General features: G+C 44.2%; 1 protein-coding gene across 1 annotated transcript in view; it reads right to left on the minus strand.

The window, feature by feature from the left end:
• Positions 1–23,961, minus strand: part of arhgap5 (Rho GTPase activating protein 5) — a 179,161-nt gene extending 155,200 nt beyond the window's left edge. The window contains exon 1 of the mRNA XM_028821580.2: positions 23,563–23,961. The gene's annotated coding sequence lies outside the window, so the exon portion shown is untranslated. The remainder of the gene's footprint in view (positions 1–23,562) is intronic.
• Between the last annotated feature and the right edge of the window lie 3,796 nt (positions 23,962–27,757).

Genomic DNA, 27,757 nt, shown 5'->3' on the forward strand with positions numbered 1-27,757 from the left:
TTTTGTAAGTGCAGTGGGTGCGGCAACACACTGTACCAGGGCATGCCACCCAACCTGACCTGATCTGTATGTGTGTGTTTAGACACTGCTCAAAAAAATAAAGGGAACACTTCAATCACAAATCGGATTTCAATGAGTGAAATATTCAAGTGGAAAACCTTTACTGAGTAACGCTCTGTAATTCATTGAGAACAAAATGATGCCACAACGGTCAATGGAAACCAAAATCACCAACCCACTGGGGGGCTGACTCAAAATCACACCAAAAATCAAAGTCAACAACTGAAATCCCAGGCCGATCCAACTGGCCTGAATTTCATCACAGCCACTCCTAATGTGACTCAGTAGTGTGTGTGTGTGTGTGTGTGGCCCTCACGTGTTTGTATGGACCCCCAACCACATCTGGACATCCTCCTGATGAGACAGCGGATAGCGTCCTGGGGGATCTCCTGCCAGACCTGGATCAGGGCATCAGCGAGCTGATGGACAGCCTGTGGCGCTACTTGGTGGCATCAGATACATAACGTCCCAGAGGTTCTCACTTGGATTCAGGACTGGGTGAACATGCAGGCCAGTCAATGACATCAATGCCTTTGCCAACTGCTTACACACACTGGCCACATGAGGCCTGGGATTGTCCTGCAGCAGGAGGAATGCAGGGCCCACCGCACCAGCATAGGATCTGACAATGGCTCAGAGGATTTCATCCCGATATCTAACAGCAGTCAGGGTACCACTGCCTAGCATGTGGAGGTCTGACCCACTGCCAAACCGGTCATGCTGCATGATGTTGTAGGCAGCATAATGTTCACCACGGCATCTCCAGACTCTTTCACGTCTGTCACATGTGCTCAGTGTGACCCTGCTGTCATCTGTGAAGAGGACAGAGCGCCAATGGTAGAGCTGTCGATTGTGCATTCTCTGGAGAATGCCAATCGAGTTGTACGGTGATGGGCTGTGAGCACAGGACCCACTAGAGGACAGGCCCTCATGCCACTCTCAAGGCGTCTGTCTGTGACAGTTTGGTAAGAAACATGCACACCAGTAGCCAGCAGCAGGTCATGTTGTAGGGCTCTGGCAGTGCCCCTCCTTCTATGGCCCCGTCCAGCTCTCCTCATGTAAAGGCCCATCCCCTGGTATCTCCTCCATGCTCTTGGGACCTTCTTGTGACAGCACATATGGATGTGACAGCACGAATGGATGTGCCATCCAGGAGGAGCTGGACCACCTGTGCCACCTGAATGAGCTGCAGGTACCACTTCATGCTACCAATAGTGACAAAGACATGAACAAAACACCAAACTAGAGAAGAATCAGTCAGGAAGAATAAGGAGAGAGCAACGGTCTGTGGCCCCCATTCCCTATTTGGAGGGTGTCTTGCTGGTGCCTCTCCAGGGGCCTCATGTATAACGCCGTGCGTAGAACTCACACTATAACATGGCGTAAGCACAAAAGCGGGATTGTGCGTATGCACAGAAAAATCCAGATGCAAGAATCTGTGCGCACGCATACTTTCACGTTCTTCCACTACATAAATCCCGATTTGCGTGAAAAGTAACGCACGTGCACGCGCCTTCTGTCCCGCCCCAACTCCTCCCAGAATTACGCCTCTTTCAATATGCAAATCAATATAAATAGCCTTCTGTGAAAAGACAATGGGAAAAGCACAGGGGAAAATATAAGAATTTCAGCGAATACCAAGTGGAGGCAAAGGAAAAACGTACTATTTGTTGGTTTAAACAGTGGTATAATCAACAAAAGAAAGCTGATCGAGTGACAGAGTGTCGGAAAAACTCGAAAGATCAAATTCACAAAGTCGCACAGTGCCCAAAATAAAAAAGAAATCACATATCAAAGTCGCTGTGAAAAGGCGAGTCGTAGCCCACCGCCTGAGTGTCATATGAAAGCGTATTAGGGTACAGAGAAAAAAAAACAGGCACACAGTGGGAAAAAAGCACGAAACTTTAATCTCGAAATTTCCACTTTAATCACGTAGTTTATTTTGCCATTAAAGTAGAGCATCATAAACTTCATCTTAAAATCGTTTATTTTACTAGTTTCTCAAGTAGCATGTTAAAGTCTTTGTTCTGTATTTGATCTTCTATGTGCTCTATGTGTGTGAATCACTACGTGCTTCCGTTCTTTCTCTTTCTCCGACAGGACACAGAATGCATTACATTCGAGATATTACAGCTCTCTGAATAATTAAAATACTGAGATGTATACGTGATATCATGTTCATGATGATAGGAATGAAAGCGTGTTATTAAACATGGGAACACGGTGGCGCAGTGATTGTTCATATCTCACGCAAGAGGCTTGCGGTGCCATGTGCGACCTTCGATGAAATAATTTATTACAGAAGTACTGTCTCTTTCAAACGTACTAACCTCCAATTCTTGTCCATACTTTTCTTTCTCCAATCGCCACACAATCAGCTCTGTAATAGACGTTAAGCCATATGTAAGCTTAGAACGCCGATTCTTCAAAACTTTTAAGGAACACTGAAATATCTTCGTAGTACATGTTTAATTATTCTATTCGTCTATCCTTCCAGTGTCGCGTCAGCACCAGCAAGAATACAGCGCAAGGCAGGAGCTATCCTTGAACTATACGCTGCGGCACCGTGTCCTCACATGTTTAATTATTAACAATACAGATTATTTAAATGAAGTTAAAGTTTTACCTGTATACTATAAGCAACATATTTTGCTGCATTTCATCTTAAAAATGATATTGTCATCATACGCGCTTTATAAAGTAGCGCAGGTTGTGCAATATTATAACTGTAGTGCAAGTTTACAGTGAGGTGATTGTACTTATAAGTACAAACAGTTCTACAAGGAGCACTTGATGGACTGATTGAGTGCGTTTAGAGTTATTGGGATGAAACTGTTTCTGAAACGCGAGGTCCGTACAGGAAAGGCTTTGACGCTTTTTGCCGTGGTTGAGGTACAGTATGTACTTGAAACTGTATACCGATAATTCTCTTTCCGATCATCTGCTGCTGTGATTCACACTCAGATACAGTGATATAAATACTCCGAGTGGTGCAGTGAGAGTAATATGGAAAAAGATGATCCGCAGTGGCAACCCTTAACGGGAGCAGCAAAAAGAAGAACAAGACGCAGTGAGCGTAACAACGCTAAAGCAGTTATGGTATTTGGAATACTATGGCTATTCCCTGGCCCATTATATTGCTACAGGTTAATTACAATCAGATGCATTAAATTTATGAACGATATGCGGTTAATTTCAGTGTATTTGATAAAGCCGCCGCCGTGGATGTGGATCTAAGAAAGGGTAACCATACAGGAACAGTAGCACTGCTTTGACGCTGGGTGCCGCCAGTCTGCAAAACCAAGGGGAGAAATTGCGTACGCCAAGGTATGAGTTACCGTGGAAATGTGCGTGGCTTTACGCCAAGTTTAGGTTTTATACATCGCGATTTGAGCGTGGAAAGGTTCGTACGCAACATTTCTGTGCGTACGCACCGTTTATACATGAGGCCCCAGGTCACCTGTTGTCACAGTCATTTGCACCAAAGCAGGTGACGTTGATTCACAATCGCTTTTGCTTCCTTATTGGATATTCCTGGAGCTTCACTGACTTGGTATTAGACTGGCATGATTACATGTTCCCTTCGTTTTTTTTGGAACAGGGTATACATATAAAAATACACACATATACATACAGTACATACACTCTATTGACCAAAGTATTGGGACCCCCCCTTCAAATCACTGAATTCAGGCATTCCAATCACTTCCATGGCCACTCGAGCCCCTCAGCATGCAGACGGCTTCTACAAACATTTGTAAAAGAACGGGTCGCTCTCAGGAGCTCAGTGAATTCAAGCCTGGTACATTCATGAAATTTCCTGGCTACTAAATATTCCATGTGGTATAACAAAGTGGAGCAATTGGGAACAACAGCAACTCTGCCACAAAGTGGGAGGCCACAGATCGGGGACAGCGCATGCTGCGGTGTGCAGAAGTCGCCAACTTTCTGCCGAGTCGATAGCGACAGACCTCCAAAAGCTCAGGAACAGTGCAGCTTCAGAGAATGAATAGCTCGCCAGGACTTAGCAGCCGCAATGCAAAGCGTCGGATGCAGTGGTGTAAAGCCCACCACACCGCCACTGGACTCGAGAGCAGTGCAGACGTGTCCTCTGGAGTGACGACTCACGCAATCCGATGGGCGAGTCTGGGTTTGGTGGTACTCGCCTGACTGCATTGTGCCAAGTGTAAAGTTTGGATTATGGTGTCGGGTTGTTTTGTAGGCTTTGGGTTCGGCCCTTTAGTTCCAGTGGAAGGAACTCTTAATGCTTCAGCATATGAAACATTATCCAACCTGCTATTTCCTAACTACAGGGTCACAGGGGTCTGCTAGAGCCAATGCCAGCCAACACAGGGCACAAGGCAGGAAACAAACCCCGGACAGGGCACCAGCCCACCACAGGGCACAAACACACACAGCTCCAGACACCAAGCACACACTGGGGACAATTTAGGATCGCCAATGCACCTAACCTGCATGTCTTTGGACTGTGGGAGGAAACCCACGCAGACACGGGGAGAACATGCAAACTCCACACAGGGAGGACCTGGGAAGCGAACCACAGGTCTTCTAACTGCAAGGCAGCAGCGCTACCACTGCGCCACCCTGCATATGAAGCCATTTTGGACAATTTCATGCTCCCAACTTTGTACAGAACGGTTTTGGGTGGCAACATGACTGCACACACACACCAGTGCACAAAGCAAGGCCTATAAAGAAATGGAGGAGCGAGTTTGGTGCGGAGGAACTTGACTGTCCCACACAGCGCCCCGATTCCCATCAACACACTCCTAACACCTTGTGGAAAGCCTTCCCAGAAGAGCTGTAGCTGTTAGAGCTGCAAAGGGTGGGCCGACTCCATATTAAGGCCGATGTGTTAAGAAAGGGATGGCATTAAATTTGATGTGTGAGTAAAGACAGGTGTCCCAATACTTTTGGCAACGTAGTGTACTTTTAAAAACTGTGCCCTCATAAACTTGAAAGAATAGGAAAAACATGAAGTATATCGAATTGAACAACTCAACAATACTCTTTATAAAATCATCCACCGTAAAAGAAGTGTAATGAACACAAACGGAGGTCACACACACACACACACACACAGTTGGTCAGATCCCCATATTGTCCTCCGGAAGATGGAACCCTTCACATACATTTATTAGAGGATCCGTTTAGACAAAGCAACCTTAAAGAATAATAGGACACCAGTCTCCATAGTTGTATGGTGGGAGCACTTGCACATTAAAAGACTTGCTCAGGGTCAATAATTCAGTCCAAACCCATAAATGAGAGCTTAACACTCAACTTAGCTCACCCCACCAGGCCTTACGGCTTATTGATGGCAGTTGATAAAGTTCATTTTAATGTCTCACTATGTTGAATCATTGATTCTCGAGTCATATTAAGCACAAGTATTATTTTCCTATAAATCAAGCTACACAGTCAAAGACCCCAGTGTGCTGCTATATACATTACCAAAGGGTAAATTCAAAAGATCAAGTGCTGCTCAATACCACATCCATCAACGCAACGCTCACCTCCCCCACATGAAGCTGGTGGTCTGCCCAGTATGCGATTCTGTACGCTGCATCCTACAGGCCCTCACCTAGACTTTCAAAATGGCAGTGCAGCCTTTCAGTCTCATGGAAATTGGCTTTTAAAAATATGACCTTTTTTTTTTTGTTGCTAACAATCAGCCTGCCCAGATCAAATAAGCATGTTGTATAAAGTTCACCAAACCTCCACCCCAAGCGTGATGCCATGGGTCGGACTGTTGATCCTGACCATCACCTCTGCACATTTGTTACCATTCTATATACATACATACATACATTGTGGGACTGGCCACCAGTTCAGGCCTTCTGGTCTGCTCTTGCCAATTTTCAGTCCTCCATTCTTTCTACTATTGCACCTCCTTTTGATGGATCTTTATCTCTTCCTCTTAATGTTATTCTCTTTAGAAACAACTGCTGCAAAAACAATCTTAGCATCTCACTGGAAATCCCCTGACTTCCCACTGCTTTACCTTTCTGGAACTCTTCCTTCTATAAGCTACTCTTACTTGAGCTCTACGCCGCACAGATCAACGGGTCATCTGGCCCCTCCATTGAAACATGGGAGCCGCACGATATTCCAGTACCGAAAAACCCACATTTTATTAAAACAGAACGGTACCAGCATTTTGGGCTTTCCGTCCCATCCATTTCCCTCGACATTCGCTATCACAGTTCAGAACGTCACAAAACACAAGTACATGCTTTGACGTGATCTGAACTTAACAGACACCAAACTCTTTTGCTTCAACACGATCGCACCTTCACAGGGGATCCTTCCTAATTTCTTAGGTAGACTGAGGTGTTCTTCACACAACACGACTCGTGCGCCTGTGGACGCTACTGCTATGCAAGCAGTGTACTGTTTATGCTTCATGTAATTCTGGAGGATTCCACCAGGTGACAGTGTGAGATATCATCACGGTGAGAAAACAACGAGCAGCTTCGTTGCGTTGTGAATGGCCTGAAACATCCACTAAATTCCCATGACACCTTGCCACAACAATATATCTCTGAAACAGATGGATGTTTAGTAATTATGTTCATCAATCCAGGGAGGCGCCCATTCCAGTAGGCATCGGGCACGAGGCAGACTTTTGATAAAAATGTAGTGTCTTTTTTTCATTCTGTAAGCTTAGTCTTATATTTAATGTCACTCGGTGTTTGTAAGCCACAGTGGCCTCATTACAACCTCTAAACCTGAACTTTAAAAGGTTAGCATGCTAAAACGCAGCCTGATGGTTCACAATGGCAGTGACAAATGGCCTTGTGTGTTGTGTGCTTTCAATCAACGCAGTAAATGTAGGAGTTTAATTACAAACCGAGGAGACGGAGACGGTGGTACCAGGAATTGAGGAGTCAGAGTGAAAGGTTTTGTACAGCAACTCCACAGCTCATCACAAGGGGAATACAAGCACAAACACACACACACACACACACACACACACACACACACACAATAGAATCATTTTAGCATCTCCAAACCTGCATGTCCTTGGAAGGAAACCCACCAGGAAAACATGCAAACTCCAGGCAGGGAACACCAGAGACACGACTTGCTGCAAGGCAGCAGAGCTACCACACCGCCACCGTGCCACGCAAACATGAATTAATCATTTAAAAGAAGTTAACGATTTATCAGTAAAAAGTAACATACATGCATTAACACATTTCATCATGAAAGTGATATCAAGTAGAAATCTAAGGATTCCAAATATGTAGAGAGCTGGAATATCATAAATTTAATGTGTTCTGCGTGGCTATTGCTGCCTGCCGCTGCTGTCGGTGCAGGAGGAAGCCCCAGAAGCACAAAGCGATTAACAACTGGTTCGATTGTAAGATGACATTTACAACATTCTACTTTAAGGATAAAATAAGCAATGATATTAAAGTTGAAATTTTTACTTTAATCATGAAACAGACCTTTTTTTCTTCCCTGCGTCCCTAACTTCTTGTGGCTCATATACGCTACTGTAAAAAAAAAAAAAAAAAAAAAAAACAACAGAAGATGGTATGTGAGATGCGAGACCTTTAAATGTATCACATCATTAAGATGGGGGATATGCAATGCTTGTATTTCCTATACAAGAAAGCACCATGAATACATTTGCACGTCAGAATTTAAGTTTGATGATTTGCTTCACCACATCGAACCATTCATCACACATCGAAGCACGCACGTTCATCCTGTAGGACAGTAGTTTGCTCTCACATGTTGATAATAAACAGACTCAGATGTCACGTTCCAACTTGAACACACTACGCACCCTGGTTTCTTTGCTGGTACAGCAACTTGCACACGTGTTGCGTTAAAGTATCTATCTATCTGTCTAATTGCGGACATGTCAAATGAACATGCGTTCTGAGTGTGAAGTTTAAACTGGTCCTTAGAAGTGATCGCAACTTCATAGGAGGACCCTGACTAATCGCTTCAACGTGATCGCAGCTTCACAGGGGACTCTCCCTGATTGTTTTAGTGCGATCTGAGGCTTTACACGGGACCCTCCCTAATTGCTTCAACGCAATCCGAGACTTCACTGCTTCAAGAAGGACAAAGTGCCAAATGCAGCACGGTGGTGTATCGGGAAGGCCTGCAATGGTGTGATGTATCAGTGAGGCAGGAGTAAGGAGGAGTCCTTTAATTGCTGGTACTGAACTCTGAAAGCTGGTATTGACACCAAAGCCCAAATTTTAGGACCAGTGTGACACTAGCGATGAAGCGGATTCAAGATGGAGTGGTGGGTACCCAGGTGCACTGACCTTGCATACTCTTAATATATGAATTTTTCCATTTTTAACCTCCCTATGGAGCCTGACTGTGGATGATGCCCCTCTCTCTGGGTAGCTCAGGCAAACTCAATCTGCTTGATTGGTTTCTTTACCAGGCTGAGTTGGTTTGGGAGGGGGGCACTAATCATTGGTATTTAATTGTTAATAAAAGTTTATCACACACACAAAAAAGTAAAGGCTACCCATCCCTCAAACTCACAAACAGACAAACAGGACTTGTCATCCACTGGTCAAGGGTCCTGTCTTCAATTCAACAGCTCAGTCTCGTCTGAAAGCATTTCCTGTTCATGAATTACTCTGGCTTTCCAGAAGCATTAAATTAACAATATTATAGTAAAAATGCCTAAGCTTCGGTACGAATGGACAACTTGACAAGTGGATCATTTGACACAAGATTTTTATTTTTCTATGGACATTTTAATGTTGTTCAATATTTTCACAATAAAGTACGATTTAGTTCCATAAGGCATGCCAAGTCGCATTTTACATTCGGAAGATGGTAGAAACAGAACAACTGGGGACGCCGTATTTGACCGAGTAAAAGTAACTTCTGGTTTCCTGTTGGTAGGCATTTATTCAAATCTATTTTAGGATGAGGTAAATCTAATTTAAGAGTTTTGTACCAATGTGATATTGTAGCATTTTTAAATCACCTTGCAACAAATCACCTTTGAATTATCGTAATAACTTAACTGAAAACTGGTGCCTGTGCTGAGCTGCAGCAATCCATGAGACAACAAAAACTACCACATCCCGAGCTAAAACGTCCGCGCGCCAATACCCCACTGGCCAGTGAAGATGCATTCCGCAGTACACGGGTAAAGCAGCTAATTATTTGTAATCCAAGCACAAAACAATGATATCTAACATCACTGATGTTTTGAAATGACGATGAGAACTTTTAAAACATCATATAGCCCTAAAGTGCAATGTAGATAAAGCAGCAATGAAGAATACGGAGCGCGGGTGTTGTGGACCTCGCCAACAGAAGACAAGCGTGTCTGTATGATGTCTCATGTTTTAATGCGGTCGTCTAATTTGACACACTCTGGTTTTTTTTAAATTATGTAATACATGATCAGATGACGAGATTTGCAGTCGTGCAGACCCCTTTTGTAATGGGACATCAGCTTAACGTGACTGCTTTTATGAAAACCTATTCAGTCTTCTTAATGCTCCGAATGCACAGTCGAGAATAAACTTTACTCCTCTAAATTCGGGCCGGTATCTCTACTGCTTCTTCATTACACTCCATCTAATTTTTATGTACTTCTGCTCATTGTCTGTACTGTAGGCACCTGCGTCCGACAAAGACTGATGATAAAAACCCACGGAAGCTCAATGGATCAGTCAAACTACAATTAAAACGTTTTCAATTTAAACCTGATTGCTTATGTTTAACATGTGCCCCACAACCCAAGCAGATACAAAAAGGCAATGGATGGACTTTACTTATCTGACAGATTCACCCTCCCATACTGAACATTTTTTTTTTTTTTTTTTAAGAATAAGCAAATAATTAAAGTTAGACTTAATAAAAAATCAGCACACTCATTTGGGAATTCTGTCAAGCTGTTGCCAGGAAAAAAGCAAAGGAGAAAAACAGGGAGATGAAGTGCTCCAAGATGGAGATGGAGGGGATAAAACCAGGAGGGAGACCAAAGACAAGGTGGGAGAAAAGCATCGGATGATTTGGAACGTACAGGTCTCACCCCAAAGGATGCCCAGGGAAAAAAAAAAACGTAAGCTAATCAAGTCAGACCCAGAAAATGTCTTAAGATGGCAAGATCTTCCACTTCCAATGCAGTTGCTTCAGTTGGCCGCAGTCTACTAATTCACAGGTAGACACTGAAACCTACTTTGGATTCATTCATGTGAGTTTTATATATTTTGGGGTGCTGAATTCAAAAATCAAACCCATTTTTTTTCCATTGTGCAACTTTGATCACAAAACACATTTTTAATTGTCAATCTATTGTCTTTGCACTGAAAACAACAAAGCTACATGTACCTGGGGGAAGAATGAAAGAAAGCCCAAGATGGTGGAGAGTGATGGGAATTAAGGCCACAAATAGCTAACTTGGGCAAACCAGGATGATGGCCTTGTGGTGCAGGGACCTGCAACTCAACATCAGCAAGACAAAAGAGCTGGTGATGGACTTCTGATGTGCCAAGAAGCCTCTGAGACCAGTCACCATCCAGGAGGATGACGTGGAAGTGGTGCAGAGCTACAAGGACCACCAAACTGGACTGCTCTGAAAACACAGAGGCGGAGGACAAGAAGGACCAAAGCAGACTGGACTTGCTAAGGAGACTCGGGTCTTTTGAGGTGTGCAGTAAGCTGCTGGAAATGTTCCACCAGTCCATAGTAGCCTGTGTGGCATTCCATGCTGTGGTCTACAGGGGAAGCATCTTGAGCTTAACAGAAGCACAATACCTGAATAAACTTATCAAGAAAGTCTGCTCCATCCCAGGGGGCACCGTAGACACAATGGAAGCTGTTATGGAAAAGAAGATGATGGCATATTTGGATGCCATCCTGAAAACTCCCCTCCGGAAGGCTCTCTCTTGGAGCACAGTGTGCTAAAAAGAGCCTCTGGGGGACTTGTCTACCCACTGCTATAAGGAAATTCAACGCTTCCACTCGATGTATTTGTCAAGTTTATTTTTATTCATTTATATACGTATCAATTCACTGATTGGCTGGCTGTATTGTCTGTATCCTTGTTTTTTGTGTCTCTACTGCTCTGTGAATCTGATTATCCCCATGGGGTTGGTAAAGTTTATCTAATTTTATCTGTGATTCTCAGTATTCTATTTTAATGATTTGAATGTAATATTTTCTAATATTAAGATCAATGTTTAAAGCAGCAGAACAGTTATTTTAATTTTCAGACTAGCTGTCCCTCGCGGCTCCACCCGTGTAGTAGTGAAACAGGACAAAATTTAAAAATCAATAATAAAAAATAATAATTTGTATTGAGAAGAATTTATATTGATAGCTTTCGTATCCGAGGGCCTCTTGATATACAATATTTTTGGTTTTGTTATCGGGGCGAGAATGAAGAATGGGATCTCTTTGCCAAAAATGTAAAAAGTTGGGAAGGTATCTCTAGCCAAGCGAAAGGTAGGTACGCTCCAACGTTAGACGTTGGCACTGCATCTGTGTTCAGCTCTGACGGGAGAGTGTCCCCCCGCCTGGGGAGAAGAACACATGGCTGTGATATCTCTGCCAATCAGCAGGTACCCTCTAAAACACACATAGCTGTGATCTCTCTCTCAAAAACATCAAACGTTACTCTTTAACAAACAGCAGAGAGGTAGAGCGATTTGAATGGAGGCTGGCACGCGAATGAGGAGGGCCCCACCTGGCTCCCTACACCGGAGGTCCCACATGCCCCTGCCCTCGGCCTGCAGCCTTTCTCTTGGAATCGTGCAAATAAATCGGTACTGCAACCGAACTGTAATAATTAGCGCAATAAGAGAAGACGCAAAATCAACCGGAATGTTCAAGCAAATTACAGAAAAAACCCAATCTAAATCCGTTAAGTAGTTCGCTCGTGAAAAGTGGACGGAGAGAAGTTGGATTTTATATATACACACACACACACACTCATATATATATATATATATATATATATATATATATATATATATATATATATATATATATATATATATATATATATATATATATATATATATATATATATATAGATAGGGACAGAACTACAATGAGCACCGACAATTCAAGTTCTATGCGTCTTACTGGGTTGGCAGTCAGGTCAAACATAACTCCCAGTAGGACAAGAAAGCCAAGATTTGACACTGGGATCAGAAGGAATGGCCAGCTAGGAAAAAAGCTACAGCTCAGTGCCACAACCATCATCAGACCAGAGCCTGGTGGATGCAGACAATGTGCTGCCACCATCGCTTCACATCACGCAGGGATTAATGCAGCAGTTGATCAAAGTCCTATCCAAAGATGTTAAATGGATTTGTCTCAGACGTTTCCAGGGTTGCCCGAGGATAAATTGAAAGAGATACCAGAAAACGCATTCCTGATGCAGCATTTGATGTTGCAATGAGCGACTGGGAAAGAGAGGCTCGAGTATCACTCACAGAAGTCATGTCTACGTTTTTAAAGTAACAATAAAGATCCAAATCACAAAGGTGTTGTGAAAAATGTAAGTTGGATGAAATGGATTGCAACACAAGTCTCAATATTCACTTTTTACTTTCTCGTATACGAAGTATAGGGAAAGTACTGGAACCGTCCAAAGATTCAATTTCGAGATTTTGATGAATCTCGATGTTTTAGACTTGCCTGACTTTCTCGTATATGTAGTGTAGTTCTCAGTATTGGAATCCTCCAAAGATTCAATTTCAAGATTTTGATGAATCTCGACTTTTTAGAACTCCCTATGTTTGAAAATACCATTTTTGGAATTATGTCTGTGTGTTTGTCTGTGTGTGTGTAAACATGATAACGTGAGTACGCTTTCAGTTCAGTGAACCAAATTTTGCATACAAGTATGAGGTACAAAACGTAGATTTCTATTAACTTTTCGGTTATTTCTGCTAACTGTAAGTGGTACTTTACCTTTAATTCATGCAGCTGCAGAATCCGATTTATTCAACTTTACTTTTATAATAATTGTTTTATAATATATTATTAATTTGGTTTTTTTTTCTTTACTGTGCATAATATAACAATATAAAACCTTGTCTTGCGGTTTACTCCTCAAATATCCATCCCCATATCTGAGTATACGAGAAAGTCGAAGGGAGAGCACTCCCAATTTTCGGATTTGCATTTGTAATTTTTCCCTGAAACTCTTAGAGCGGGGCATGAAGGGCCGGAGGAAAAGAATATCAAGTGCTTGGAAAGAAGGGACGTTAGGATGTCAGGATGATGGCGGACTACTGCTGGATGATTCACAGGGACGCACCAGAAAAGGAGGACAAAAGGCAGGTCGCCAAACGAGAAAACAAGAATAGTTCTGGGGAAGTCAAAGAATATGCAATGTTGTCTTTACAAATATTTTTAAAATATTAGATTGACTAAATGTTTTCATATCAAATTGATTTCGAGCAATACTGTATAACTGAACTGTGCGATTTGTTAAATTTTAATTCCGTTTCATTTCAAATTTATACTTAAATGGCACGCGGTGAAAACATTCTGATTATATTTCTTTTATTGTATTCATGAATGCAAATAAAAATAACTCTTCACAATTCAAACCCTGCTTTTTATGAGCTTAATTTTGCAGGCCTGTGATTTATTCCATTTCCAATCAGAATTATTCCCAAATGACTTAAAACAGTCGTGGGTTGAAAAGGTGGTGCAACCGCTACACGTGGGCCGTGTGTGCAAGTCTAAGGAAATTCCCAAATCGACCGGAGACGTTAATGTTTGATTTAATTAGGTGAGTGAGGCAGGGAGTCATAAATTTGCACTTCCCACTACAAAACAAGACAGACAGCAGATGAGCTGACCGCTTCAGTTTGAGGAGCGCAGCTCCAGCCCCCCTGAACAAGTGCAGGCAGCGTCTGATTGCAGCATGCAGGACGTGTCGGAGCAGGCAGCCTTCTCGAAAGCCGCCATTCTCTAACCACTTCCTCATTTTAGGCACCACATAAGAGGAATGCTCAAGGTGTTTGATGGAGCCATATATATATATATATATATATAAAAATGCATACTGCTTTCTCTAAAGCAACAGAGAGCTTCAACCAAAATATATGCGACATTAGTGAAAATCTGAAAGGGTCTCAAAGTTTGTTCATTTTTACGTAAAAAGACAAAATACAACTGCAAGTTAAACTGCTGTCAGTCTGCCCTGAAATAAGTGAATACTCTTATCTACTCTGCCTGCTGCTAAGCTACTTAAAAATAAGTCAAGCAGTCATCTCCTAACCCGCTTAGGCCTGAACGGGGGGGTGCTGGAGCCTATCCCAGCAAATACAGAAGGCAAGGCAGGAACAAACTCCTGGATTGGTCTCGTCTGTTACGGGAGATGGACGTCTGAGATGGAACTCCGCTAGGTGTGGTGTAATTTTACCTTTTTTGTGTTATCATCCCGAGGTATCCTGTATTAACTCAACCCGAGGGACTTTGATTACAGCATATACAAGTATATATAAGTAGGACTGGCAGAAAGAAACGGAAAAGACAGCTAAAGCTTCATCTAAGTCGAAACAGGCCTCAAGTTCAAGTTCAAGATACGGCCTGATAGAGAGTGACCTGGAGCAGATAGGCGAAAGAATGGATCTCCGGGTACCTGACACCGCAGCAGCGCCTCCGGCTGAGAGCGAAAATGGGAGCGAGTCAGGCTGGGAGACCTCGTCGATTCCAGAAGGTTCATCGAAACTGAAAATGGTCTTTTTTTCTGCGCTGTCAACTACCCACCACGGGCCAGAGCCACCAACTCTGACTGGGCTTGCTACTTCACCTGCGGAGCTCAGAGAAGGAACAAACTCTGGATAGGGTGCCAGTTCATTGCAGGGCCATCATACACACACACCCCCCAAAATTACACACTAGGGCCAATTTAGGATCACCGATTCACCTAACCCGCATGTCACGGGACTGTAAGTTTTCAAATAAGGCAAGTGTGGACCACATGTCATGTAAGTAAAAGACTACAAATACCTAAGTACCGTTCATTCAGTCAAAATGTCCTTATTACAGTACAAAGATCCATGGCTATCCCAGCAGTCACCAACCCAAGCTGAGGAGACTGCTGATTGCAGAGCACACACACACACACTCTTAATGTAAAAATCAAAAGTCTCCAATGAGTCGAACTTGCATGTCTTCAGAAACCATGAAAACACAAGCAGAATAATCTCCACATGGACAACAAGCAGCTGTGCATTTTGAACTTGGTGCCTACCAGGGCTGCATGGGTGCCAGAATAGGACTGAAAACCCCAACTTTTAAAATGGTATAGTATCACCATTTTCGGAGATTTTTAGTAGCGGAAGTAAACATCAGGTTTCCTCGTAATCACCCATCCCATCTCTCCCATTCCCACAACATTCGCTTTTGCAGTTGTGGAAAAACATCAGAACCATCTGGATGAGGTCAGGCCATTCAGCCCAACACAGCTCACCAGTCCTGTCCACTTAATTCTTACAAGTTTTGAAGATTCCTAAAGTCCTACCATCTACCGCACTACTTGGTCACGTATTTCAGCTGCATGTGGTTCTCTGTGTGAAGAAAAACTTCCTAAGGTTTGTGTGAAATTTACCATACATAGGTTTCCAACTGTGGCCCCATGTTCTTGATGAATTCATTTTAAACTCACTGTCTCGATCCACTGCACTAATTCCCTTCATCATTTTAAACACTTCAGTCAGGTCTCCTCTTCATCTCTGTGCTCTTTTAATCTTTCCTCATCACTCATCCCCCTAGTTGCTCTTCTCTGGACCTTCTCTAGTGGTGCTATGTCTTTATGGAGACCCAAACTGCACCCAGGACTCCAGATGAGGCCACACCAGTGAGTTATAAAGCTTGAGCAGACGCTCCTGTGACTTGTACTCCACACATCAAGGCGCTATATAACCTGACATTCTGTGAGCCTTCTTAATGGCTTCTCAACACTGTCTGGCAGTTGATAGTCCACTGTGACTTCTAAATCCTTCTCATGAGGCGGATTTTCAATTTCTTCTTATTTTAAAGTCACCGTCTCGATCCACTTCACTAATTCCCTTCATCATTTTGAACACTTCAGTCAGGTCTCCTCTTCATCTCTGTAAAGGCTCAGCTCTTTTAATCTTTCCTCATAACTCACCCCCTGTAGCCCTGACTTGGCCTAGTCGCTCTTCTCTGAACCTTTTCTAGTGCTGTTGTGTCTTTATGGAGACTAAAACTCACCAGTGTGTTATAAAGCTTGAGCATAACCTCCTGTGACTTGTACTCCACATATTAAGGCGCTATATAACCTGACATTCTGTTAACCTTCTTAATGGCTTCTGAACACAGCCTGGCAGTTGATAGTCAAGTCCACTACGACTCCTAAATCCTTCTCATAAGGTGGACTCTCGATTTTCCGACCACCCATTGTGTATTCAAACCTCACAGTTTTTCTTCCTACATGTAATCCTTCATATTTACTGACATTAAACTTCATCGCCTACAATTCAGGCCAAGCCTTTGTAACAATTCAACAAGTTTGAGATTATCAGCCAATCCACCTAAGCTTGGTATCATCTGCAAACTTCACCAGTTTATCATGTATACACTTATTCAAATTATTTATAAATATTACGAACAGCAGCAGCACTGTTACAGACTTAAATCCCAAACTTGAACAGGTTTGGGTACTAAAAAGGAGCCCGATGATTACCTCTGGCAATGATGAAGTGCCTTGTATCTCGTACGTTGAGAGCTTTCAATCAACACATTAAATACACGAGTCTAATTACAAACAGAGGAGTCGGAGTCACCAGAAATTGAGGAGTTCAAGATTTTCTGTACCGACTCCAGAGCTCTGGCACAAGGGAGGAGAGTAATTATGTGGCACACCAGGTAGGCTGGTGTTACACTGGGGGGGGGGGGGGGGTATGGAATTATTTCTTATTTGCTTCTGAACCGTTTTAATAATAATAATACATTTTATTTATATAGCGGCTTTCCCATGCTCAAGGCGCTTCAGGAGGCCTGAAAGCTGGTATCGATGCTGAAGTACCAATCCAACCCTACACTCCACAGCTCTGTTGTCAAACTGCTTAACTGTCCATGAGAAGATCACCTCTATCCATTGTCTATGTGAAGGACTTTGAGTAGTGAGAAAAGCGCTAGATAAATGTAAAGAATTATTCTAATCATCATGACCTCAGATGCTGGGAGCACTGGGTTTGGTGGTCAGACTGGACGGCCCAGCACAGGCTCTACTACAGAATGCCGAGGAGTTGGCGGAGGTCCCCCGGAGTGCGACTGAGCCACACTTTCTTTGTCTTTGACTTCCTCCGTTTTAACTGACTGTGGACCATCCAAAACCCCCCAAGATGCGTGCGAGCGATTGCTCACTGTTGGTCGGTTAGGACTCTGGAGTGGTGATGCTGCGGCACTTATCACCCCAACAGCAGCATGAGCACAGTTTACACTGGCCGTGTTACAAAACTGCAGCCGTAGCGTGTCCATACACAACTTGATGCGGATTTTCCTGCATTATAAATATTTCTTTCACCATCGATGAACGACCCCGCTCCACAAACCCCCACTCTGAGCTCAACTGCTTTTTAGGTTTAGCGGAGGTCACTTTCTCAAAAAAATGACTTTATAAGAGCTTGGCATTTCAAAATCTGGGCCAGACGGAGGTCTTTAATGGTTCTCCCTGCATTTATGTTGGCTTCCTAACACAGTCGATCAAACTGGGAGTAGAAATAAAAAGGAGAGAATGAAAACTAATCATGAACAACGCTCTGTCCGACACACTAAAGGTCATGCATGTCACATTGTGTAGCCTCTATTTACATAATCTTAACAATTCTGAGGGGCACATTTAGTGAATCCAGTCGTGTAATGTGACGTGCCTAAGGCCTCACTCCAACTAGTTGCAAGTTCATCCTTATTTGTACGGGCGGCTCCGTGTGAATGACAGCTGACCTGATAACCAATTAATGCTCATCCAGAAGTACAACACAGTGACACCCAGGAGTTTTTGACTTTACAAATAGGAGAGAACCACGTCTGTCTGACGTCCCACGTTTTATGCACCACAACAGAACAGAAAAAAGAATTTCAGTGATTGCAGCTGAACTCGTTGTACCCGCTCTAACCCTTCATACAGCGCCAGCTCCATCAGAGAGCTTGTTGGCTGTCACGACATATGACAGACAACATGTCACATGCTGGAAAGTCGTCATGCAGTCACTAAATACGACATGCCCAGTGATTTTCAGCCAAGTAAACCGACATGGCCTGGTAACTAAACCGGCAAGTCTGACATACCCAACAACTACAAGTGACGTGATGAGACATCAGCTTAACACGGAGGACTTGCGGCCAACAAAATTATTCAGCAGACGCGCGATAAGAAACATTCCATCATACCAACGGCAATACACGACTTACACCAAACACATTTTAGTCACTGTCGAAATACTCCCCTCGAGATGCAATACACTTGACCCAGCACTTCCACCAATGTTTTTCTTACAATTTCCACCGCCTCCCGCGATTTTTTTTCCTGAATTTCTTCCATGTGTAGAAAAATTGCGTTCCCTTCAGTTTCGATTTTTATTTCCAGAACAAAAAGAAGTCCAGCCGCAGAGAGATCTAGTGAATGTGGGGGTTGCGTAAAAGAACAACCACAAAAGCTTTTGGTCAGAAACTCTTGAACTGACAACGTGATGTGGGCAGGTGGTTTCAAAATGTAGTTTTTACGAGCGCCACATCGCTCCACACGTTTCTGACTGATGCGTCCCGCGTACGCCTCGGCAGTCCAGTGAAACATTGCTAGTTAACCGTCTGTTCACGGGGTAACAATTAACAAGTTTGCCAAAAAAAAAGGGATCACCGTTGTTTCGATGTTCAGTATGACCTGGCGACTGTAGACTAAATGTCCGAAATACGCACTCGATCAACTTGGCACGGTTCCACTTGGCAGATGGATTATCAAGATTGTAGGCATCCGGTACCTACAGTCACCCACAGTCGATAACTACGCCTTAATCCCATTCCATTGACAGATTCCAGGATGCTTTTGAGTGCCCCCTTGCTGAATGCCCCGATGTGATTGGGACAGCCAAGTCAGGCGTTTTATTTCTTTATCATCATACTTTGAGAGGGCGTTGCTGGTTTGTCAATATAATAATATTTATTACGCTTCTATAAAAAGTTAAATCTCCCCCTAACCTGTCTGATGAAGGGGCCTGTGCTGCCTCGTGTATTGTAATCTGTTTATTTAGCCAATAAAAGGGGTCATTTTTGCTTCCTTCCAAAATATGACAGACTGGCTGGGCCTGGTGTTGTACCCAACTCAATACCACCCTGTGCTGGAGAAATTATACGGGGTGATTCAAAAAGCGCCATATTTTTACAACCGTGAGCCGCCTAGGAACCAATCACATACCAAAGAAGGGGTCATAGAGTTTCTGACTGTCACCAGAAGATGGCTCCCTCCCTCACCGCTGGATTGGCTGTACAGAAGCCCCCCCTGATTTGGCCCCCCAAGATCACCACATCTCACGCTGTTGTCATCGGGGTACATTAAGGATTCTGTTTACCTGCCACCACTCCCAACATCACTGGATGATCTCCGAAATCGCATTGAAAGAGCCGTCCCAAGTACAGTGACACCCGACATGCTCAGTCGAGTACGGGATGAATTTGACTATTCGCATATGGAGGTCAATTGTCAAATGACATCATAAACTTTACGCTCACCTAAACCATTTAACAATGTACTGCACTGCTCTGTAATGATTTACAAGTGGGATAAATCATTTCGAAATCTTTTTGAATCCCCCTGTATGAAAAAATAAATATATTAAAAAAAAAATGAAGAATCAGGCTTGAAAAATTGATAAAGGGGAAAGTTATGAGACCTGAAAAATCAATGCAAGGGTGAAGGGTAAAGCGTACAAAGTTGTGGTCAGATCGGCAGCGTCGTATGGATCAGACACCTGCGCGGTTAAAAAGGTGCGTGAAAGGAAACAGAAATGAGGAGGCAGTGATGTGCTTTAGTTACCCCGCTAGTCACAGAAGCCTGCTTTCTGAAATGCCACGTAAAGTGTTACTCCGGATAGAGAACCCAGGTTAACAGGTGTAGATCTCTCTGTGAATAACCTGGCTATGTGGCCATGTAAACCCTTAATCAGGTTACACTTAAGGATTTGGTAGTCTGCGCATGTTTGCTGCACTCTTATTACCTTCGCACACGCTTTCAAAAGCCACGGGCAGAAGCGTCCACAACCTAAATTTCCTGAGGCAAACGCTCGAGTGATTGCATTATTCTGTCTCCCGGTTGAAATAATCGGTTTCAATATTTCAGAAATCGCCAACATTTATGGTGATGAGCTGAACGCACAGTGCTGAGCACAGCAGCACAATCTCAGGGACAGCGTTAGTGGTAACAGGTTAATAGTCAACATGCATTACGTAGTCTGATCACATGTTAAACTAACCTAACGCAATACTGTACTTATTTAAGGAAAAATACCTGCGTTATTCATATCCCAACAGCACTGGATGTAAGGCAAGATGCACACATACAGGTACGCCGCTCCTTTTTAGGGCTCAATCGTACAGCCAAGCAGAAAAGCGCGTGCCGCGTGCAGTCTGGTAAGACACACAAATTAGTAACGTGTCACTTTAGTCCGAGTCCACCCGTTTGCTACAGTGATGTTGAAACAGTGGGGTTTGGTGACGCAGCGGCTAGTGGTCATACCGGTCGGGGGATATAAAAGAGTAATGAATGTGTTTAACAGCACATGAAGAACATAAGAGATTTGAAAAACAAGAGGAGATCACCAGAGGCGGATTGGCCATTAGGGCATTTGGGCAATGCTCGGTGGGCCGCAGACTCTGGTCTGGTCATGGGCCGGCTATTTCATGAAATAAATTTTATGTTACTGTTTGACATTAAAATTATTTTCTAAACTACTAAACATTATCTGTCCAGTACTGCGATTTATATAGTCCTATATACCATATTACATCATCAAGTTGTTTAAGTTGTCAGTACACAACGTTTCTGCAAAAAACTTTCGATCCCGCTACATTTTGGTTAGCACACACATTACAAGGTGCTACTCCGGGTGAAGCTCTTAACTGATCCTTACAAGAGCATTGGACTCGCCTACAAGCTCCTGCTAACTCACAGGTGGCACAGTGCTAGTGCTGCTGCGTTGTAGTAAGGAGACTGTGGAAGATTGTGGGTTCACTTCCGGTTCCTCCCTGTGTGGATAGTGCTTTGAGTGCTGAGAAAAGCGCTATATGAATGTAATGAACTATTACTATAATTAACGCTGCCTGTGTCGCAAGTGCAGGGTGAAAGATCATTCTCTGCGTTGAAGAGAATCAAAAGCCGCCAGAGAAGCACAACACCACAAGAACATCTTGAGGCTTTCATGTTGATGTCGGTGGAGAAAAGTATCCTACAGCCAAACTAGACACTAACGGTAATTTCCCCTTGGGATTAATAAAGTATCTATCTATCTACTGTTAATGATGTGGCTGCTAAAAGCAGCGAACTGCGTAAGTTACTAGGGTACTGGCACTTGGACATGACATTGACATTTGACATGTACTCTAATATAATGTGTAAGCCGTGTTACTACGTTTTTATTTTTCATTAAATGTTATTTCTAGGCATGTCATCAAATTTGAAGCTGTGTCTAAACAACAGTGTGCAGATTAAGTTTGGCAGCAGTTTAGATTGAGTTCATATCATAGCAAGTAGCGAGCCGCGTACTCATCACAAATTTTAAGAAAATGACAATGAATAATGGGCCAAGTGGGTCAAACTCGTCACCCGGTTTTGAGACCCAGTCCGCTCCTGGAGACCACTCAATCCGTCAAGCCCTAATAGCTAAGCTGTCTGAATATGTCACCCAGATTCTTCTTGATGGACTAAAGGCCCATAAAATAAAGGACTAAACAATTTATAAAACACAAGAAAATGACCACAGGCTTTGTGCCCGTTTCCACACTCATGGTGGTGGATGTTGACATTTAACTTTCTTTTTTGCTGAAAGAAGGGGCCTGAGTTGCCTCAAAAGCTTCATATTGTAATCTTTTTAGTTAGCCAATAACAGGTGTCACTTTGGCTTGGCTTTGCCGAAAGGAGAACTCCAGAAGTGTACCTGCACAGGTAAACAGGGATATTTAAGAAAGCCGCTTTCTGTCTTAACCAGGTTACTCACTCGTGAAGACATTATGTGTGGAGTTGCAAAGCTTGGGAGAATCAAGAGTTACAATTAAAGTTGGGGAAGTCGCAAAAGAAAATATAGGAAAGAAGCTTAAGTATATAATGAGAAGGATCATGGATATGGAGGAGATGAGGACGACCAAAGAATACGAGGATGGACTGTGTGAAGCAGGGGACCTAAGAGAGAAAGGGGTGTCAAGCGAGAGAAGTGTACAATCCGGGAGACTGGATGGTTAAACGTAGCGACCCCACATGCACAAGAATAAACGATAATCAATTAATGAGCAGAAGTGTGACGTTTGTATCGTTATTGTACGCACACATCAGGTGATGTAACGTCGTCCCGTCCAGAGTACGTTCAAGCTTGCCCTGCTCTCCTCACGGCTAAATTGTAAAGAAAAAAATGCAACAATGAAAAGAAAAATTATATACATATATCTATATGATCTCCTATTCGGGATGTGAAAGAAAAACTGAACTTCCAGGAGCCACCGAATGCCCGGCGCTCGCCCGATCCACACTGGAATCCACAAGTCCAAGTGGGCTCCCCCCTTCACGAGGTGTGTCGCCGTTCGAGCTCTTAAAATTCCACACTTGCCCCCCGAGGTTTATTTTCTTTCTGCATTCATGTATTTATTATTTTATGGCTTGGGTCTTCGCTCAAGTACTGCCCGCCTTACTTCATGGGAGGCTGCACAATAACGTGTGACGCTGGAGTTTTGTTTAGGATCAGTCAATTCGTTTTAAAAAAAAAAAAATAAATCTCGCCTCACAAAATCACCACTCGCAGAAGAGAGGGGGGGGGGGGTGAGAAGACGGGTTCGGCTTCGGTCAAGTAGCCGCCGAGCTTTCTGGATTTTTTTAAATGTATTTATTTATTTATTTGCTATTCGCCCCTGTGGGCCTGCTTTGCATCATCACCTGGCCGGACAGGCTCGACTAGCAATCTGCAGCCTAAAGAGAGAGGCACACGGCGGGCGCACCTATCTGTCTGGCCGGCCGGTCCCTCGCTCGGCCGCGTCAGTCCGTCCGCACGCCCGCCTCAAGTCTACGGTACGTCCGTGTGCGTCTCTGCTGTCTGTCCCCTCAAACCTGTCAACGTCTGCTGTTCCGAATACACCGTGAAACGGCCGGGGAGGCGCCTTACTGACAGCACCTGGCTAACCAGACTGGTTCCAGCCAGTCCCCATAATGTATTCCTATCCCATTCCATTGAGTAGCAAAGTCTTCACAGTTTGATCCTGAAAAGAAGGGGGGAAAAAAATCTCTCCTACCTAACATGGTCGCTCCCAGCTTCTCCGACGCGAACGAGCGGCGGCATTCCTCGCGCTTTTCCTATTTCCCAGTCAGCCCGGTATAGTCTCTTCTCCTCGGCGTTCAAAACATCCTCGAGTGGTGTACAGATAATCCCTGAACGATTCCGTTAAGTTTTTTCGGGTGATTCCTTTTTTTACGGTACGCGTAACCCGAGCCACTCTCTCTCTCTCTCTCACTCACACACACACACTCACTCACTCACACGCTCGCTCGCTCACCCCCTCTCTCTCTCTCTCCGCTCCCTCCCCTCTCGCTCCACTTCGGTAATGGCGGCGAATCCTGAGCCCGCTCTCTCTCTCTCTCTCTCTCTGTCGCTCGCGCGCGCACACTTCTTTCACCCGCGCGCTCTCTCACGGTCCTTAACTTTTCTGTTTGGCTTTAGGATACGCGCTGACAAGCGCGCGGCTCGTAACCAGTATCGCTCCGAGTACGCGCGTCAAGAAAAAAAAAATAAAGAGGCGCTGCGCACGGAGGAATGTGTTCAGGCGCGCGCGCACACACGCGAGCGCTCCCTCGCTGGCTGGCCGGCTACCTACTAGCTAGTTAGCTAGCTGGTGATCGAGGTGAGCACGACGTGAACTTAGCCCCCGCATAAATTAAACAAATAAATTATGACTCACAAGAGTTGGCGAGCTAGGGCGTACCAGACCCGATTCTTCGCTCCTCCTGCCTCCTTGTAAAATAGTTGCTATTCCCTTCTTCTTTTTTTTTCATTCCCTTGTGCTTCGCTCCAAGTTCCTATTCGTCACGGTTACGTTGCAAGGCCGGTGTGAGTGCGGCTGGACTCCTCCGTGTTTTACGGTTTATTATCTCGTGTCTCCTACGACCCTGAAGTTAGCAGCTTATTCTCGAGCAGCCACCATTTATTCGCAAGACTTATGCAAACCAAAACTTTTTATTCGGTTGCAATAAGACAACATATTCTACAACGTATATGCCCATTTGCTTAATAGATAGATAGCTACTTTATTAATCCCAAGGGGAAATAAGTTTGATTCTGTACTTGTAAAAAAAAAAAAAAAATGCACAGTCTGCACCCACATGGGTACAAAAGAGCTATATCATGTTGGACCACCCTAATTTTCACAGTTTTGGATCAATCAGACTGGCAAAGTTGGCATATCCAAATATTTAATGAATGTGATTTACTGGGATGTTTAACGGGACATGTTTACAGTTAAATGGAGTTGGCAAGTACCTGCATCAAATGGACTGGCAAAGTTGGCATATGGGTACTTGTGTGACATGGGCAGGCAAAGCTGGCATAGCCCCATATCTAAAGAATGGGGTTAACTGCCCGTGAGTGAATCTCGTTTCTTTGTCTCTACACCAACTGTGTCTGCCAATAGCATTCACACAAATGAGAGACGATTGACCCTGTGGGCGTGGCTGTAAACGTTTTAGATGTGGGCGGGACTTTGCCAAATCTCTTTGCATAAAGTCTTGTCTCGCGGGGCTTGAAATTTTCTCTCACGGGATTTCACTTTCACCAAACCACAAATCTTTTAATTCTCGCCGATACGCCTCTTCATTGGGAAGAAACGCTACTGATGGCAACACGAATTAGACGATCTACAAGTCTCCGACTTAAAGTTTAAATCTGAACAATATATTTGATCTCTTTTCGCTGTTCCGTTATTCCACCGAGAAATAATTTCCGTTTGTTTGCGCTAATGCGATCTTTACTATCATTTTTTCAAGACTTTTGAATTTTAGTACTTCCATTATCTCTAACCTGCTCTGCGTGTGTTTCACGCCAACATTTTTGAATTCTTTACGACGTTCTACTTTGTTGTCTACTCTACTCTTTGTCTTTTATTTCCTGGTTAAATCTCTTGGCACAAAGTCTTGTCTCGTGGGACTTGAAAATATCTCTCTGAGAAAATCCCAGGATTTTTTTATTATAATAGAGAGACATTAGATGGATCAATGTTAAAAATAAATAAATGCTAATTTATTTCAGTTTCGACATGTATTGTTTGAAATGTCACCCTTCACGAAAGTGAATTTTTCAGAGACTGCGTCACACACGCACGATTAGGGGACAGCCAACGGGCCCGGCAGAGCGTGAAAAGACGTGGGATGGGAGTGCAGGACAGCTTTTAATGCCTTTCTCTCTTCCTCAACAGAAAGCACAAAGACCGACCCGGAGTCCTAAAATGTATAATTGAACATACTACAGACGACCTCCCGACCATGAAGCCCAACGCACTTCCGCACCCACTAACAGTCCTCCCGTGATGACTTCATTTCTGGTCCCTCTCTGATGTCCTCAGTTCCGACTCCCGACGATGACGTCACCTCCGCTCCACTCCGTTCTCGTCACCCTCATTTCCTCTACGTCTGTTATCCTTCCGGTTCCGACTCCATAAAACCTGTCAGCAATTCACTGTCTTGTGTGTACTTTGTATGCAATGACCGGTACCTCTGAGCCGTGTTTACACCTTGAGCGCTACGCGGTATACGGGGACTGGTACCTCAACTCTTAATCGATTCTGTCTGTGCTTTGTACTTCACAACTGTCTTCTAATCAGACTTTGCTGCAAGTAATCAAATGTCCCCCTGGACATCCTCAAATTGTAAATGCACTCTTTTGTATCCCAGCCCTCCATATGTGGCTCTCCTCTTTCATGTCTCTTGGTTTGTATGCACAGTCTGGCGGTGATGATTTCCACAGAGAGCAAACGGGGCAGTGGAATGGGTGCAGTGTATAGCTTCACCCATGAGCCGGCCCTGGCAGTTGGCATGTACTCCCCATATCAGCGTGGGTTTCCTCCCACAGTCCAAAGATGTGCTGGTCAAGTGGATTGGCAATGCTAAATTGGCCTGTTTGTGGGTTCACGCTGCAATGGACTGGCACCATGTCCAGGGATTGCTCCTGTCTTGCGCCCAATGCTTGCTAGGATGGGTCTCAGCTTCCTCGCAACCCTGCTTAGGATGAAGTGCAAGATGGATGGACAGATGGACATTTGTGACATGAAGTGGCATTTCCAAAGGTTCATAGGTTCACAAGTCAATATTGTTTGGTGGAATACTTACTTGTTGAATGGAAGTATCATAACCTAAGGTAGCCATGTTGACCCGAAGATTTGAATTCCTCTTGACTGACTGCTCTTAGTGAGATTTATTTGAAGTATTTTGTGTGGAAACAAATCCAGTGCTGTTGATCCAAATAACGTAAAGGGTTTATTTTCATTAACGACGCCACTCGTTATCATCATAAGTTTGACGACTGGTAGAGTTGGGGTTCCATGTCCCCATTCCCTCAGTATCTGGAGCACATGCCCCTTCAATTTCACAAATGGTGTCCCTTTTTACAGATTCCACGGACTTTATGGAGTGTGCCTGACCCTTCGTAAATGGAATGTGTGCACTTTTACTTTCATAAAATGACAACTTTGCCCACTTAGCATCGTCAGAGTTTGACAACTTGGGTGGGAGGGTCCCCATGTGGGAGGGTCCCTGGGGTGGGAGGTCCCCCTTAGGTTTACTTTCCTTAACGACACCCACTTAGTATCGTCAGAGTTTGACAGTTTGGGTGGGAGGGTCCCCGGGTAGGAGGGTCCCCAGGGTGGGAGGTCCCTGGGTGGGAGGGTCCCCGGGTGGGAGGTGTCCCTCAGGTTTATTTTCATTAATGACACCCACTTAGCATCGTCAGAGTTTGACAACTTGGCTGGGAAGGTCCCCGGGTGGGAGGGTCCCCGGGGTGGGAGGTGCCCCTCAGGTTTACTTTCCTTAGCGACACCCACTTAGTATCATCAGAGTTTGACAGTTTGGGTAGGAGGGTCCCCAGGTGGGAGGTCCCCGGGTAGGAGGGTCCCCTGGGTGGGAGGGTCCCCAGGTGGGAGGGTCCCTGGGGTGGGAGGTCCCACTCAGATTTATTTTCAATAACGACACCCACTTAGTATCGTCAGAGTTTGACAGTTTGGGTAGGAGGGTCCCCGGGTGGGAGGTGTCCCTCAGGTTTATTTTCATTAATGACACCCACTTAGCATCGTCAGAGTTTGACAACTTGGGTGGGAAGGTCCCCGGGTGGGAGGGTCCCCAGGTGGGAGGGTCCCCGGGGTGGGAGGTGCCCCTCAGGTTTACTTTCCTTAGCGACACCCACTTAGTATCATCAGAGTTTGACAGTTTGGGTGGGAGGGTCCCCGG

The sequence above is a fragment of the Erpetoichthys calabaricus genome, chromosome 16, assembly GCF_900747795.2.
Source record: "Erpetoichthys calabaricus chromosome 16, fErpCal1.3, whole genome shotgun sequence".
Lineage (NCBI taxonomy): Eukaryota > Metazoa > Chordata > Cladistia > Polypteriformes > Polypteridae > Erpetoichthys > Erpetoichthys calabaricus.